This window comes from Nicotiana tabacum, chromosome 24, assembly GCF_000715075.1.
Source record: "Nicotiana tabacum cultivar K326 chromosome 24, ASM71507v2, whole genome shotgun sequence".
In the NCBI taxonomy this organism is placed as follows: domain Eukaryota; kingdom Viridiplantae; phylum Streptophyta; class Magnoliopsida; order Solanales; family Solanaceae; genus Nicotiana; species Nicotiana tabacum.
The window spans coordinates 106,934,028-106,949,991 of record NC_134103.1 but is presented as its reverse complement, the minus strand read 5'-3'; positions in this window follow the sequence as shown (position 1 = coordinate 106,949,991).

Genomic DNA, 15,964 nt, shown 5'->3' with positions numbered 1-15,964 from the left:
AACCAATTTCCCCGGCAATTCACACAACAACTGTAAAGTACAATTTGAGCAGTAAATGGGGAAACGGTGTTGTAATACTAAAAATGACCGACTGGGTCGTTACATTCTCCCCCACTTAAACATACGTTCGTCATCAAACGTGCCAAGAGTTGTTTCCAAGCCATCAAATCACTGTTCTATCTTACCACACACGTACCCGGGGGTGAACCCACGTCACCCTATCCCACATAAGGCTTGACTACACAATGCAACTGAAAATCATTAGTTTAACCTTAGCCCATAAACCTTGGAGTTTAATTTCTAACCTTTAAAATTTCTTTCAAGACACAAATCTTACATTTACACACCGTATAAGTCCGTACAAGTTGTATCGAGCTATAACTATAACCACGGATATAATCAACCAACATATTACACAACTCGCATGCCTGTAGCACCATTCCTGATCGCAGTGACTATTCCAAAACCAATCGCATATTAGTATTAAACCCATATCGAACCAAACCTCATCCCAAAACCTTCGTACATTATTGATAATAAAAGAAACACGCGAAATTTCATGATCACTTACTAGATCAACAAGTCACGAAGCTCTCTTGCTCCAACCAGAACCATGATCGCTTTCTGAGACGACTTTCAATATTATACTCCCGAATATACCAAAATCAAACCTTATAGTACCCATTCTAGGTCCAATGACCTTATATTACTAAACACAACTGTTCCATAGACATGCCTCACCAATATAACTCAGAGCCACAACTCGTGCCATCCGTGTACCAATACGCAACAATTCAAATGTACCCAGTCATGGAAAATGACTCAAATGAGAGAACTTCCCCGCCAGATTAACAAGTACCACTACAACGAAATGCTGAAAATTTATCATACACTGTAAAACCATCACCCGATCATAACACAAGGTTCATACCTTAACATAACTCTGCTGCAACGCGTGACCTTATCCAAACGTTGGTCCATAATATATACCTCGAGCCACCCCGCTCAAAATCAATAACCACAGAGAGGCAAATGACAAAAATACCACACAAAACTTGAAAGAACATAACAATTACGCAATCGATCATGCAATACCCAAATACTCATCACGCTCAAATTCCGCTATAAGGCTCAAATAGAACCGCACCATATGTGCATATAACCAATGGATCACAACTCCACGTAGCATAACGGAGTAACTCACAGATCATTTTAGAACACAAATAAGTTCAACATCAACCGAATGACACATCCCTCAATAATAGTAGTATGGAGCCAATCATTCCGGCTCGGTGTAGAATACACATCTTAATTGGGCCTACCTATGGACCCCCAAATCAACTCGGGTTACCCACAAATAGATAAAAATCCCTCCGAAAATCCATAATGACTGAATCATAAACATTTAATCATCCGGCTAGCTCCGGCCATAACTTCACAGTCCACAACCATGAAACAATCTGCTCCTGGGAACTCCCAATCTCCAAATCCATAGAACACGTGAATCACCATATTTGATTCCATCTCCACCGCCTGAATGCCTAACACCTCTCTCATACACGATCATCCCACGAGAAATACTTTGAAAGTTCTTCGATACCACTTGACAAAATTTGAATATCAATAGCCTATCAACCATGTGAGTACTGCAATACTAATTTATACATCCATAAGTCAAAATACAATGCGCCTTTTGAAGTCAGCTCCTTTCTCATACAACACCATGTAGTAATAGTATTCATCTAGTTATTTGAAACTGTCCATGTTGTCCAACATTCGTTACATTCTCTTCAAGACTGTACTGCCACCTTGTACATGAAAATCTAGCTTTTGTACGACACATAACATCTATCTTGCCATCATGTGAAAGGCACAAAAATCTTATTATCAACTTTGAGTCACTAATAATTTACATACCATTTTAGTTAGAAACCTTTCTCTTACTTCTTTCCAGGAGGAAATCACAATACACAACACGTTCTCCACACCGGTAGAAACCATCAAGAATACTTTGGAATTCATTTGCACAAACTAACATAGAACCATAATGCCCTGCGACCCATAAGCAATTGTACTCTTCTTAAGCACCTTCAAAACTACTACAACTGTAACCCTTACTCTGAGAATACCTTATGTGAATTTGAAATTGTTCTTCTTACCTTCCTTATATAAAAGTGTAGAATCCATAGTCATACAGAATTCCCGCAAGTCCAGGCAACATCAAGCGAAAATCTCAGATTTTAACCATACGCAAGTCTGGAAACTTTCTCAATTGCTATATATAATTCTCATACCAACTAGAATTTTCTCGGGAGTCACCCACTTTGCTCAAATTTAATTGCACCACCCAAATGGGCCAAAAGACACGTGCCCCATTAGCACAACAACACTCAAAGAAGTAACTCTACTTTAACACCACATAATAAATTCATACTCCGTGCGCACTATATCATTCACCAATAACAACTCACTCATCCCGCGAATTTCATATACTCATATGTGCAATATAATCCTTAACCAGGAATTTCCTTATTCGAGTCATCCTCGATCTCAACTTCTGCAAGTCATAGCTAACCCACAAGTATGCCTCAGACCAAAATTAAAATTTAACACCTAACCATGAAATCAAATTGTCAATAGCAGACTCCCCCACTTGGCTCAAAGCCATAGATTAAAATATTCCATAACTCACAATACCAATACTCTCTTACTGCCATAATGCCACAGTCAGTCCAACGAAACTTCTTCCCAAGTTTATACAATGCCAACCATAAAAATACCTCAATCATCCGCTAAGCTCGTATTCATCCTCCTAACACACAAGTCAACTTTCTCAACCAGATTCAGATTCAAATCTCCACCCATACACCCCGTCGGTAGAAAAGAAATTCTCTACTCACATCATAAGGAATACTCCTATGTAGATTACTCCGCAGGGGCTAACCCACCTGCTTAGCCTCAAACTGGTATCTTGTTATACCCTTTTGTGACCACAATTACTATGCAATTACTTAATCTTTCTGAGTCCAAACTCATTAACAAGACATGAGAATTTAATTTGTCCAACAATTTAACAACGTGAAAGATCCTTCAAAACATTCACACACGAGACTGTACGTCACATCAAAATGAAAATCAAGCAATCAATAGCCTTCTTTTACATTTCAAGGAAACACTTCTTGTCACATTCAAATCGTCTTAACACATCCCGCAGTTACATCATACTCATTACAAATCTATTTCACCGCTCATCGAGCCACAAATTCCATTGTAGGGTCATTACCGGATATATGAGTCCAAATGTACAGGTTACAACTGAAGCTACCGAGCTCAAGCTACGGTCTAACCATGGCCTCAAGTCCTCCAGACTGGCCCATCACCAAAACACAGAATACTCACCTCGAACCTTGCTCATAGAATCACAAGTCGGAGATGCACAACTGATACCGAACGCTCATGTGCGCATAGGAATACGTGAAAGGAATTCAAAGAGTTTATGTCTCAAGCTGAATCAATCTCGCATGATAAGGAAAGAAAAATGGGAAGTATATATCCAAAATGCCCTGTAGCCTCTCAAAGATAAGTATGGATGTCATCATACCGATCCGCAAGACTCTACTAGACACTTTCTCATGACTTGTAGAACCTATGAGCCTAGAGCTCTGATACCACCTTGCCACGACCCAAAATCCAACTAGTCATGATGGCACCCAACCCATCCCGTTAGGCAAGCCAATTTCTAACTAACCAAATTTCAATAATAATTATTAAAGCAATTTAAGTGAATAAAGATCCTAATCTTATACAATCCCCAAGAACTGGTAGTACAAATCATGAGCTTCTAAGAATAGAGTATACAAAGCGAAAATAAAATAAATACATAGTCTATTTGAATAGTACATAAACAGAGCTTATATAAATCTAAGGCTACCCTGAACAAGAGGCAGCTACAACAGGAACGCAGGTACATCTTCAAATCTCGCAACCATCGAGCACTGCAAAACAACAGCCAACATCTGTACGCAATGTGCAGAAGTGTAGTATCAGTACAACCGATCCCATGTACTGAGTAAGTGACAAACCTATCCTTAGGTTGAAAGTAGTGACGAGCTTCTACAATGTTCGGGTCCAAAAGCACTAATCCATAACAGTTAATAACGACATAAAGCAAATAATACCAGAAGTAACTTAGAGATAAAATGCTCAGTCACATCATGATTTCAGCAATAATAGTTCTTCCTTTCAAGTACATCAGTGAAAATCCAAATCTTTTGCCAAAGTTACCAAAAATGTGAATAAGTTTGAAAACAGAAATGTTTCTACTATCCTTTCAATAATAAATAAAATATCTCATTTTCTTTCCAGATAACCAGTGTAAAATAAATGCATCACTATGCTCATCTGTCAATATGTGTGATAAATAATGAATAATTTGATACCATACAGCATGAGGAAAATACATCTCTATGCATATATATCATGTGTGCATGTCAATGCAATGTATCTCAGAGATTGTACTCATGTACTCACACTCTCAGAGTACTAAATCTCACTGTGTTGCATTCTCTCTTACTGTGCTCAGCATACTCAATCACTCAGCGCTATACAATACTTGCTGCGGCGTACAGCCCGATCCCTGTTTATAGTCGACTCCGCTCACTGGGGGTGTACAGACTCATGAGGGGCTCCTACAGCCCAAGGTCTATAAGCATGGACAACTCACGTGCTGCACGGACAACTCACGTGCAATAATAATATAAGGAACCGCACGGCCAACTCACGTGCTGCACGGACAACTCACGTGCAATAATAATATAAGGATCCGCACGGCCAACTCACGTGCAATAATAATATAAGGATCCGCATGACCAACTCACGTGCTGCACGGCCAACTCACGTGCAATAAGAAGCCAATAAGGCTTGCTGTAGGCGGGCATCCCCGATCCATAAAATATCCTCACAATCAGGCCTCGGCCTCCCTCAGTCATCAATCTCTCCAGTCTCTCTCTCATGGGCTCACAATGTCATGAGAATAGCCCAAAATGATGATATGATGTATCAATAAATAACAACGGAGACTGAGATATGATATGCAATGAAATGAATATGACTGAGTATGAATTTTCAATTTAAACAAATAATCCACAACAATATGACCTCCGTGGGTTCCAATAATACTGGCATATAGCCTCAACATGATTTTTAATATGCTTTTCAGCTCAATTTCTTTAACACATAAAACTGCATGGAAAATGCAAGAATTATTTAACTACAAAATTCCACAAAAACAATTATGTCACAATTTCTATAGTGCACGCTCACACGCCCGTCACCTAGCATGTGCGTCACCTCCCAACGATTTACATAATACATATATTCAGGGTTCATACCCTCAGCTCCAAGATTAGAAGAGTTCTTACCTCGAACAAGCCAAATCCAATGTCGAGCAAGCTAAGCAATGCTCCAGAAATTCCATTCTACGCGTATCAACTTCCAAACGGCTCTAATCTAGTCACAATTAATTTGATTCAGCCCACAAAATTATAGAAATTAATTCCATATCAAAACGCTAATATTTTCCATAAAATCCGAAATTACACCCCAAAAATGACCCGTGAGGCCCACGTCTCGAAATCCGACGAAACTTAAAAAATACAACAACCCATCCAATTACAAGTTCAACCATACTAATTTCACTCAAATCCGACTCCAAATCGGTATTCAAACTTGAATATTTTGTTTTGTGACATTATAGAAATTTTCTTCTATTTCTCTTGAAGATTCAATAATATTACACCAAAAATGAAGATTAATTCATGAAATATAATCACAAGGGAGCTAAGAATACTTATCCCAAGTTGTGTGGAAAATTTTCTCTCCAAAATCGCCTAACCCGAGCTCCAAAATCTAAAAATGGGTAAAAATGTTGAACCCTCGAATTTTAAGGTTCTGCCTAGTCGATTTCCGCATCTACGGACAAGGGGCCGCACCTGCGACTCTCGCTTCTGCGAACAAATAGGCGCATTTACGAGCCAGGCCGCTTCTGCGAAGAGCCAAGTGCGGATGCGACTCCGCACCTGCGGATAAAATTCTGCACTTGCGCTGCCCGACTTCCTCACCCTTTTCCGCTTCTGCGCCAACCCTTCGCACATGCGGCCTCGCAGATTCGGGCAAATTCTTCGCACCTGCGAGTAATGCCCAGTTCCACACTTGGCCGCTTCTGTGACTGATTTCGCGCACATGCGGCTTCGCACCTGCGATCAAAAGCTTCGTAGGTGCGATCACACCAGTAGGCAGCAGTTCCAGAAATATTTCAAGTTGAATTTGATCCGTTAACCATCCGAAACTCACCCGAACCACTCGGGACCCCGTCTAAATATACCAAAAAGTCCTAAAACAGACCACGGACCTACTCGAAGCCTCAAATCACATCAAACGGACTCAAAGATATGAACTACACACGGATTCAAGCCTAATAAATTTTGAAATTTTCAAATTCTACAACGACACCGAAACCTATCAAATCACGTCCGATTGAACTCAAATTTTGCACACAAGTTACATTTTACATTACGGACCTGTTCAGAATCAGATTCCAACCCCGATATCAAAAAGTCAACCCCCGGTCACACTTCCCAAAAATTTAACTTTCGGCATTTCAAGCCAAATTCTACTATGTACTTCCAAATAATTTTTCGGACACGCTCCTAAGTCCAAAATCACCATACGGAGCTATTGGAATCATCAAAACTCCATTCTGGGGTTGTTTTAACATAAGTCGACATCCGTTACTATTTTAACTTAAGTTTTAAATCTTGGAACTAAGTGTTTCAATTCATTCCAAAAACCTTACCGGACCCGAACCAATTGCCTCAAAAATTCACACAATAACAGTAAAGAATAATTTGAGCGGTAAATGGAGAAACGGGGTTGTAATACTCAAAATGACCGGCCGGGTCATTACAGGGTCGCTACAAGATTAATGTGGAGGAGTACACTCAGAGCTTGCCACCGAATGAGCAAGGCGAGCGACCACCCATTTCAGACGAAGAAGCGCACAATATATGGTTGGATGTTATCGGTGGTCCTAAAAAGGGGATAGCATAGGGCCTTCCAGAGAGATCATTTTGGCGCTACAGGGCTGGATTGTAAGGTATAGGGACTTTCGCCCAAGGCGAGGCAATTGATAGGTCGACTATCTCGTCTATGGAGAAGAAGATCGCAAAGCTGACAGCAGAGCTTGAAGAGACAAAGGCTAGAGAACAAAAGAGATATAGACAATTTGATACCCTTCAAGTTCAGCTAGAAAAGAGGGACCAACAATTTAATCTCCTTCAAGGTCAGCTGACCAATCTTCTTGCTAGTGGTGCTTTCCCCATTCCCCGGTCTCGTGAGCCTTCCCCAGATGCTAATCCTTTTCGTCATGATCCTTCGAACCATGCCAACGATGAAGATTCTAGTAGTGAATATGGAGGTGATGCAATACAAAATACTTATTGAATGGTATGTATTGCTAAACAAAGTATTGAACTTGTGAATATTTAGTTGGAATAGTTTTAAATGATGATTGTATTGTTGATATTATTTTATTATTGAACATTTATATTATTGTTGTTGTGGTTGGCGTTGTTGTTGTGCTTGTTATTAGCATTGTTGTTGTGGTTATTGTTATTAGCGTTGTTATTGTAGTTGTTGTTGTTATTAGCATTGTTGTTGTAGTTGTGGTTGTTATTAGCATTGTTGTTGTGGTTGTTGTTGGTTAATTATTGTTGCTGTTGGTTAATTGTGCTTGAATGGCGGCAATATAATGATGACATTATAGGATAGTTATTGGTTGTAATTGACACGTGGTATAGCTTAAAAGAAGGCATATTCTGTCAGTTTTTTACCCAGAAAACCGACCGATTTCGATCGGAATTCTCATATTAAAACCCACAAATTCATAAATTCCGACAAACTTCGGTCGGTAATTTCAATCTAAAATCTGCAGAAATTTGAAATTACCGACTGAAGTCGGTCGGAAATAACTTTATTTATTTTTAATTATTCCGACCGATTTCGGTCGGTCTGTTAAATTTTTAAAAGAAATGTAAAATTATTATATATTTACATTACCGACTGATTTCGGTCGATATATTTATTATTCCAATAAATGTTGTCAGTCAAAGTGGTCAACCAAAGGTTGAATTAACCGACCGACTTCGGTCGAATAATTGCGATCGTCTTTGGTCGCCACACTTTAGCAACCACTATTGTTACGACAAATTAAAATCGGTCGAAAATCGGTCAGTTTTTCTATATTTTCGATCGATTTCGGTCAGTTTTCGTGGACGTTTTTTGGCAGTTTTCTAGTACTGAATGACTTTGTGTTGTTACTTTGTCTTTCTAGAAAATAGAAAACGATTCTGAAATCTGTATTCTATATTCAGTGAGTAAAATGTGATTACATGCGGGGCCATAGGGATTTTCTATCTATATTGTGAGGCGAATTCTATGGATTAATTCTGTGGGAAATAATGGTGATTCAATTGAAGATATCAAAGTTGTATTTAATAAGCTTTAGTGACTCTAACCAACCCCTTATAATTATCTTCAAAAAGAGTGTTTGATTGCACTAATTTATTTAGCGTAAACATGAAGTGCAGATTAATATTATGCTAGTTTCTATTTAATTACTTTATACATGAGAAGATAGCTTTAACATATACTTTTTCGTATTGCATACTCATCATCACAAGCAAAGACGAAGTCATGATTTGGACCTTATGGGTTCGAAATTTTAAATTTTTAAATTAATGGATTCTAAATTGATAATTTATATTTTATACATAGTTCATGAATTTCACAAGAAAAATACGAAATTTGAACAAAAACTATTGATTTAGCTGAACACGTAAGCGAAGAGTTAGCTCCGCCTCTAATTACAAGTAATTACATTGCTGATGTTGAAATTTTTTCAGTTTTAATCAATATACTTTTGTTCCATTCACTTCTAAACTAATTGAATCTTTGTGAATCCAGTATTCTTTACTCAATTATTGCAAGTGTCAATGTTGTTATTTAAGCTAACGTTTGGCGATAGATTTTCAAATTTGTTTTAAAAAATTTGATTTGGGTGAAGTTTGGTTTGAAGATGAAAATCTGTTTGGACATAATTTTTCAAAACATACTTCACTTTTTTTTGAAAAAAAACATTAAATGTGACTTATACCCATAAGTTTTAAAAAGTATCAAAAATACCCAACAACTCTGAAGAAATTCATACAAAATAAGCAAAACAAATCTAAAGAAAATTCATACAAAACAAGTGAAACAAAACTGAAGAAAATTTATACAAATATTAGCAGATTTTAGCAAATTATCTTCAAATTTTATCTTTGCGGTATTGTCACAACAACTTTGACGAAGGTTTCCTTCTGTTTATAGAGAAGGGCAAAACCGCGTGAGTTTAATGAGAGAAAAGTGGGTAGATATGGATTAGTTGGGTCATAATAACAAAAAGTGAATTTTTTTATAAAATATAAAAGTTTGGGATAATTTTTAAAAAAAATTTAAAAACCAAATGGTAATATTTTGGACCAAAAATAGCTCTTGAGCTGGTTTTGGGATTTGAATTTTGGAATTTGGAAATTTACCAAAATATAGATAAAATCTATAAACAATCAGGTATTTGTCAAATAAAATTTGGAAAATATTTGAGAAAATCTATGGCCAAACGGGGCTAAATTTTGGCTTCTTAATTTAAGGCATACTCTACAGCATTTTGTCTCGGAAAATGCAATAATTAACAAGTACTGCTTAAATTTACTTTCGTCAACATTATTTTAAGATTCTAGTAAAGAATACTTACTCATGAAAGCAAATTAGGCATATAAACAAGTTCAATTAAATTGGCATTTTCTAACACCTGATATCCACAACGAATAAGTAATTAAGAAATGGGATAGCCATTTCTTAATATATATATATATATATATATATATATATATATATATGACGAATGTATATAATTAAAAAAGTAATTTGACTGCTTCTGTATGTGCTGATATTAGGCTCAACGACGGTGAACTTCGAGCTCCATCCCCCAGTCTTCAGAGAGTCGATACAATTTCCAAGCTAACTGTCGAAGTAATTAGAAAATAGCAAAATTTTACAAATATAATTCAGCACTATTTAGTAAGTGGAATATACATGATACAATGACCACAAGACACTTGCAGTCAATCTCAGGGTCCCTAAATTATTTGATTTAGTTTCTATATATGTAATGAGAATGAATATTCTTTTACACTATCAAGTTACTTAAAAGATAATTACATCTAAATATTTAATATAAGTGAGATATCTAATCTAAAGAATAAGGTAGGTAATCTACTACAACAAAAAAATATATGAATAATATAAATTTTTTTGTACTGTCTATATATATAAATTAAAGCCAAATTATTTTAAATTTACTCTTGCCTCAGCCTTTACTTACTAAAAAAGCATTGGATAGAATCGTATACTAATTTTATTATTCAAGTATTAGTTCAAACTTTGAAATCAATTGAATTTTGAGTGTATATTTAGAAATCTAAAGGTATTTAAGTACCAATCTTTAGCGTCCAAAACATACCCACAATTAGATTTGTGTTTGTCTAATTCTTCTTTTTGTCTTATGTTCTACTATTATGAAACACGGGCATCCTTTTAGTTCATTTTGCTTTGTATATCTTGACTTTTGTCATACTGTCAGCAACAACTTAGTAAACGCAGGGATTTTTAAAGGATAATGAATATACTAGCTAAGACTCTTTTTTTTTTTTTTTTTTTTTGGTTCCTGCAATTTTTTCCAATACTATACATTCTTTGCCAGAAATATGTGCTACTTTTTTAAATATCATGGGAAGCATTCATATCATTCATTTGCTATAAATGTTTCCAAATAATATCTCATTTTTGTAAGAAAAAAGGCTTATATTATTAAATATTTTATTTATATTCAAATATCCAGATTTGATGATAGTCCATAAACGTGAGCCCAATTATAAGTGTGATAATTGATTATTAGGACGTGCACTTTATGTACTTGGTGGATCTAGTATGTTGGTGAGTGTAGGCTCAGGCCGATGAGGCCCGTAATGGAAGAACCATCAGGGTTTCATTAATTAATGCTAGGTCCCCGTTAGAAATCTGTATTTGAAAATATATTCAAAACCAGTAGCAATGGAAAAAATCAGAAATGTAGAAGAACAGAAAATGATTCTCAGCCCACTGAATTCACAATGTTTCCTTAAGGAACTTAATCCCCTCCTAGTACCCGAGGTTTTGGATTATTCCTCCCAGGATAGAACGGATAACCTCACTGGTGTAGCGGTACTTCAAACCCCAATGATCAACGAACTCAAAGAGCAGTAGTAAATCACACTTACTGCTTGTTTTATGTTAAAACAATGCAGAAAGAATAAGGAGAAATCAGAATTTTCGTAAGAAAAATCTAAGGGAGAGTTCATGTATTTATAGCCAAAAAACGTTGGGTTATACTGAAGAGTTACAACTCTTCAGGTAAGGTTGCAACTCAAAATGGTTGTTTTATAAAACGGCCATTTATGCAAACCGTCAAATTCAAATTATAACGGAAAAATTTAAACGGTGAAAAATTGAATTACCGTTACAGTAACGATCTAATTTGGATTAATTAATATTGCGTTAATATTAACAAATAAATTTGATCCAAAAACTTAATCAATCAATCATTTGACCAAATCCAATCCCGAATCCCAAAGCTGAAGCCGAGCGACGACGACGACGACGTGAGGCCTGCCTTTTTTTCAACTCTTTAAAAGCTAGAAGAAGAGCAATTGTATATATACCTATCAAAAGTCTTTTCCTCCTCCAATATGGGACAATGTCCTTTTGTCAAGGAGGGAAAATTAAATTTTTATTTTTTCTTCCATTTCCCATTTACCTTATATTAAGCTCTAAGAGGCTTAAACCCAACAATCCCCCACATGAATTATGACACACCCCTTTTCTACCCTGCAAAAGATATGTGTGTTTTCTGGATTGTGTGGGTTAAAGAGTTTTTCCAATTAAAGTGACAAACTTGAGTAGGGATTATTTTATTTACAGAGTTGCCACTTGGAATTGATTTTTGGCTGTTCCAAGTCACCTTTTATTTTAATCCCTATTCAAAGGAAGATTTGACTCTATTATTATTGGTCTGCGAAAATAAAGTTCGGGTAAGGAATTCTGTTGACGGGGGAGAAGGTGTAAAGCATTCTCCGAGTCCCGTGGTTCTAGCACGGTCGCTTTATTGACCGAATCTTGGCTTGAATTAATTTTGGACAAACTGTATTTTTATTTGATTTTTATGTTTTACCTATCCACTTTTATTATTAAAAAATAAAATTAATTTTGAAATAAATCATGTGTGTGAATCCGTTTTATTTAATGTGCTAAAATCATGTCACGCGTACGTGAAAATAATTAATCACGCTTTATTATTTATTAAGAATATTTTTGGCCAAAGTCGTGCGAACGCGTACCTTGCTTTATTTTGGGAATCATAATTATGTCACGCGAACGTGTACATAATCACGATAATAAGTTTAAAACACGCCTAAAGCACTCTAACGATGTTCATTATTCTTTCTAAACTTTGAGATTATTGTGAAGCATAAGTTGTGGATACGAGATCATTTGTGGGAGAAATATGATTAGTTACTAAGCGTTATTTGGTTTTGAAGTTATGAGGCATTTATCCATTATGAAAACATGAACCAGCTTCTTTTGTATGTAAGTACTAGAGTTATTGGGCTTGCAAACTAAAATCATTGGGTGACAATCTCATTTCCAACTTCAAGATTACACCACGGCCCAACAAGCAAAACCCGAAGGTCTATTTCAAACTCAAACCCCCACAGCCCAATGATCTAATCTAGCATTCTATTTTATAGATATAGCCCGCTATTCTCATATCTACTGCTTTGGTTCTTTTTCATTTAACTCACAAGATTAACCTTTAAAATTTCCAGCACAACAACTAAGTGAATGAACACTAACATAAATAATAAAAAGAAAAACTACTACAAACTAAACTTCCTTTTGATTAATAATGTATATGCGTTTTTAAATAAATCCAAGACATGATTTTCTCATATTTGGTAAGCAAACAACACATATGAAGAATTTATTTTTTAATTGCTAGCAGAATTGATATGAATCAAACAGAACAAAATCGAATAATGAAACATTTAAACAAAAACTAAACCAACAGAAGCATCCATCTAAAACAAACAAGAAATTAAAGGAAAGGAACCTTTGATATAGATATTCTATCAATAAACTGAGAAGACAACCTTATTCGTGAAATGGATACAGCTCAACAATCGTTCCTCCAAAATGAAATAAAATCAAGCAACACCACACAGATAAGAGGAAAACTCAAAAGGAATCCCAAACTAGCGACTTCGACCGGCGACGAAAAATCCAAACACGGCTGTTCCAGTTTTTTTTTAGCTGATTTTAGTAGTTTGGTTTTGGCTCATTTTGGGTGGTGATAGAGATGGCTTTTGGCTTCGATTTGGTCTGGTTTTGAGACGGTTTTTCAGTTGGTTTCGCAGCTGATTTTAAGTTGGTCTCACAGCTGATTTGAGCTGGTTTTTGATGGTGTTTGGGGTGCTTTAAGGGCTATTTTAGATGCAGTTTTGGGTGGAGAAAAGGAGTTATTTTTAGGAATAAATGAAATGTGTCCAAAAAGAGTTTATAGAGGGAATGAGGGCAGCCGCTCTCTCCTTTTTGGGGAAGGGGATCCGTTCTTTTGAAGGAGGGACATGTGAGGGGGTTGTGAGTGGGGACAAGCATGGGGGACAAGCATAGGGGATAATGAAACGTGAAGTAGGGACAAAGTGTGGGGGACAAAGTGTGGGAGACAAAGAGTGGGGGAGTTAGGCAAGGGAAAGTGGAGTGGGGACACGCGTGGGAAGATGGGAGAGGGAAATATGGAGTGAGAAGTGAGGTATTGGTGAGATGAGTGGAAAAAATTCAAACATGGTAAAAAATTAGGCGCTCACAGCATGCCTCTCTTTGCTTGGAAACATGAAGAGTTTTCAGGGAAAGAAAAGATGAGCGATATGTCTAATATTAGCCATACCATTATTCAAAAGGGAAGTGATTGAATGATGAGTTGGAGAGTCGAGTGAGGTTACATCGAGGCTCCGGTCTGTGGTCCTGCTATTACATTAAAATCGAAAGAAACTAAACAAGCCTATCAACTATGAGTTACAAGATTTCTATCTATAAGTCTTTTGAAGGTTGATGTTGAGTCTTGACTGGTTGTTCATGCAGACTCTGATCTGAACTTTGATGCTTGCTAGCTGTAGGTTCTAGTTCATTCTTCTACGGCTTCTTCTGAGCAAAACGGGAAATGTGAAGCTCGTAACTTCAGTCATGTCTTGAGCAGTCCATATCCTTTCCATCTGCCTCTGTATTTGGATTCACTTCTTTTCCTTTTCTTTTCTTTATTCTGGATTGAGACTTCTTCTTTTGTTCATCTCGAACCCTGTGCCTCGAGGTAAAACCTGCTCAGACATCCCAATAAACAAATAAACGAAATTTTTCTGCCCCAGTTTTTACTAAGAAAATTTCTTGAGTTATTGTAACAAAATTCTAAACTACTTCTTTATTGAAAGCAATAAAAGAACGGGAATGGTGTACCCTGAAAAGGTCATGATAATTTTTTATTATTATCCCAAAAGAATGTCTCAACTAAGGATTGATATACCTTATGTAGAAAAAATGTGCCCAGGGAATGTGATACCCTATATTGTCAATGATATCAGGGAGTAGTGTATCCTTCATTTAAGATCAAATCAACTAGAGAGTGATGTACCCTATGTTGGAGAACACAGCTAGGGATTGGTGTACCCTATACTGGTAAGAAAATATAATCAGGGGTTGGTGCCCTGTATTACTAAAAAGGAAATGTAACCAGGGGTTGGCGCCCTGTATTACTGAAAAAGGAAATGTAACCAGGGGTTGGCGCTCTGTATTACTGAAAAAGGAAATGTAACCAGGGGTTGGCACCTTGTATTACTGAAAAAGGAAATGTAATCAGGGGTTGGCGCCTTGTATTACTGAAAAAGGAAATGTAATCAGGGGTTGGCGCCCTGTATTACTAAAAAGGAAATGTAACCAGGGGTTGGCGCCCTGTATTACTGAAAAAGGAAATGTAACCAGAGGTTGGCACCCTGTATTACTGAAAAGGGAAATGTAACCAGGGGTTGGCGCCCTGTATTACTGAAAAGGAAATGTAACCAAGGGTTGGCGCCCTGTATTACTGAAAAGGAAATATAACTAGGGGTTGGTGCCCTGTATTACTGGAAAAAAAATGTAACTAGGAGTTGGCGCCATGTATTACTGAAAAGGAAACTAGGGAGTGGGAACCCTATGTTTTAAAAATAAAAATAAATTAGGGAGTGGAGACCCCATGTTGGAAAAGAGACTAGGGAGTGGAGACCCTATGTCTAAAATAAAATCAACTAGGGAGTGGAAACCCTATGTTGGAAAAGCAGAATAGGGAGTGGAGATCTTATGTCTAAAAATATCAACTAGGGAGTGGAGACCCTATGTTGGAAAATAAGACCAGGGAGTGGAGACCCTATGTCTAAAAACATCAACTAGGGAGTGGAGACCCTACGTTGGAAAAGCAGACTAGGGAGTGGAGACCCTATGTCTAAAATAATCATCAACTAGGGAGTGGAGACCCTATATTGGAAAAACATACTAGGAAGTGGAGACCCTATGGATAAAAACATCAACTAGGGAGTGGAGACCCTATGTTGGAAAAACAGACTAGGGAGTGGAGACCCTATGTCTAAAAACATCAACTAGAGAGTGGAGACCCTATGTTGGAAAAGCAGATTAGGGAGTGAAGACCCTATACTACCATGATTTTGAATTTTCTTTTTTTTTTCTTTCT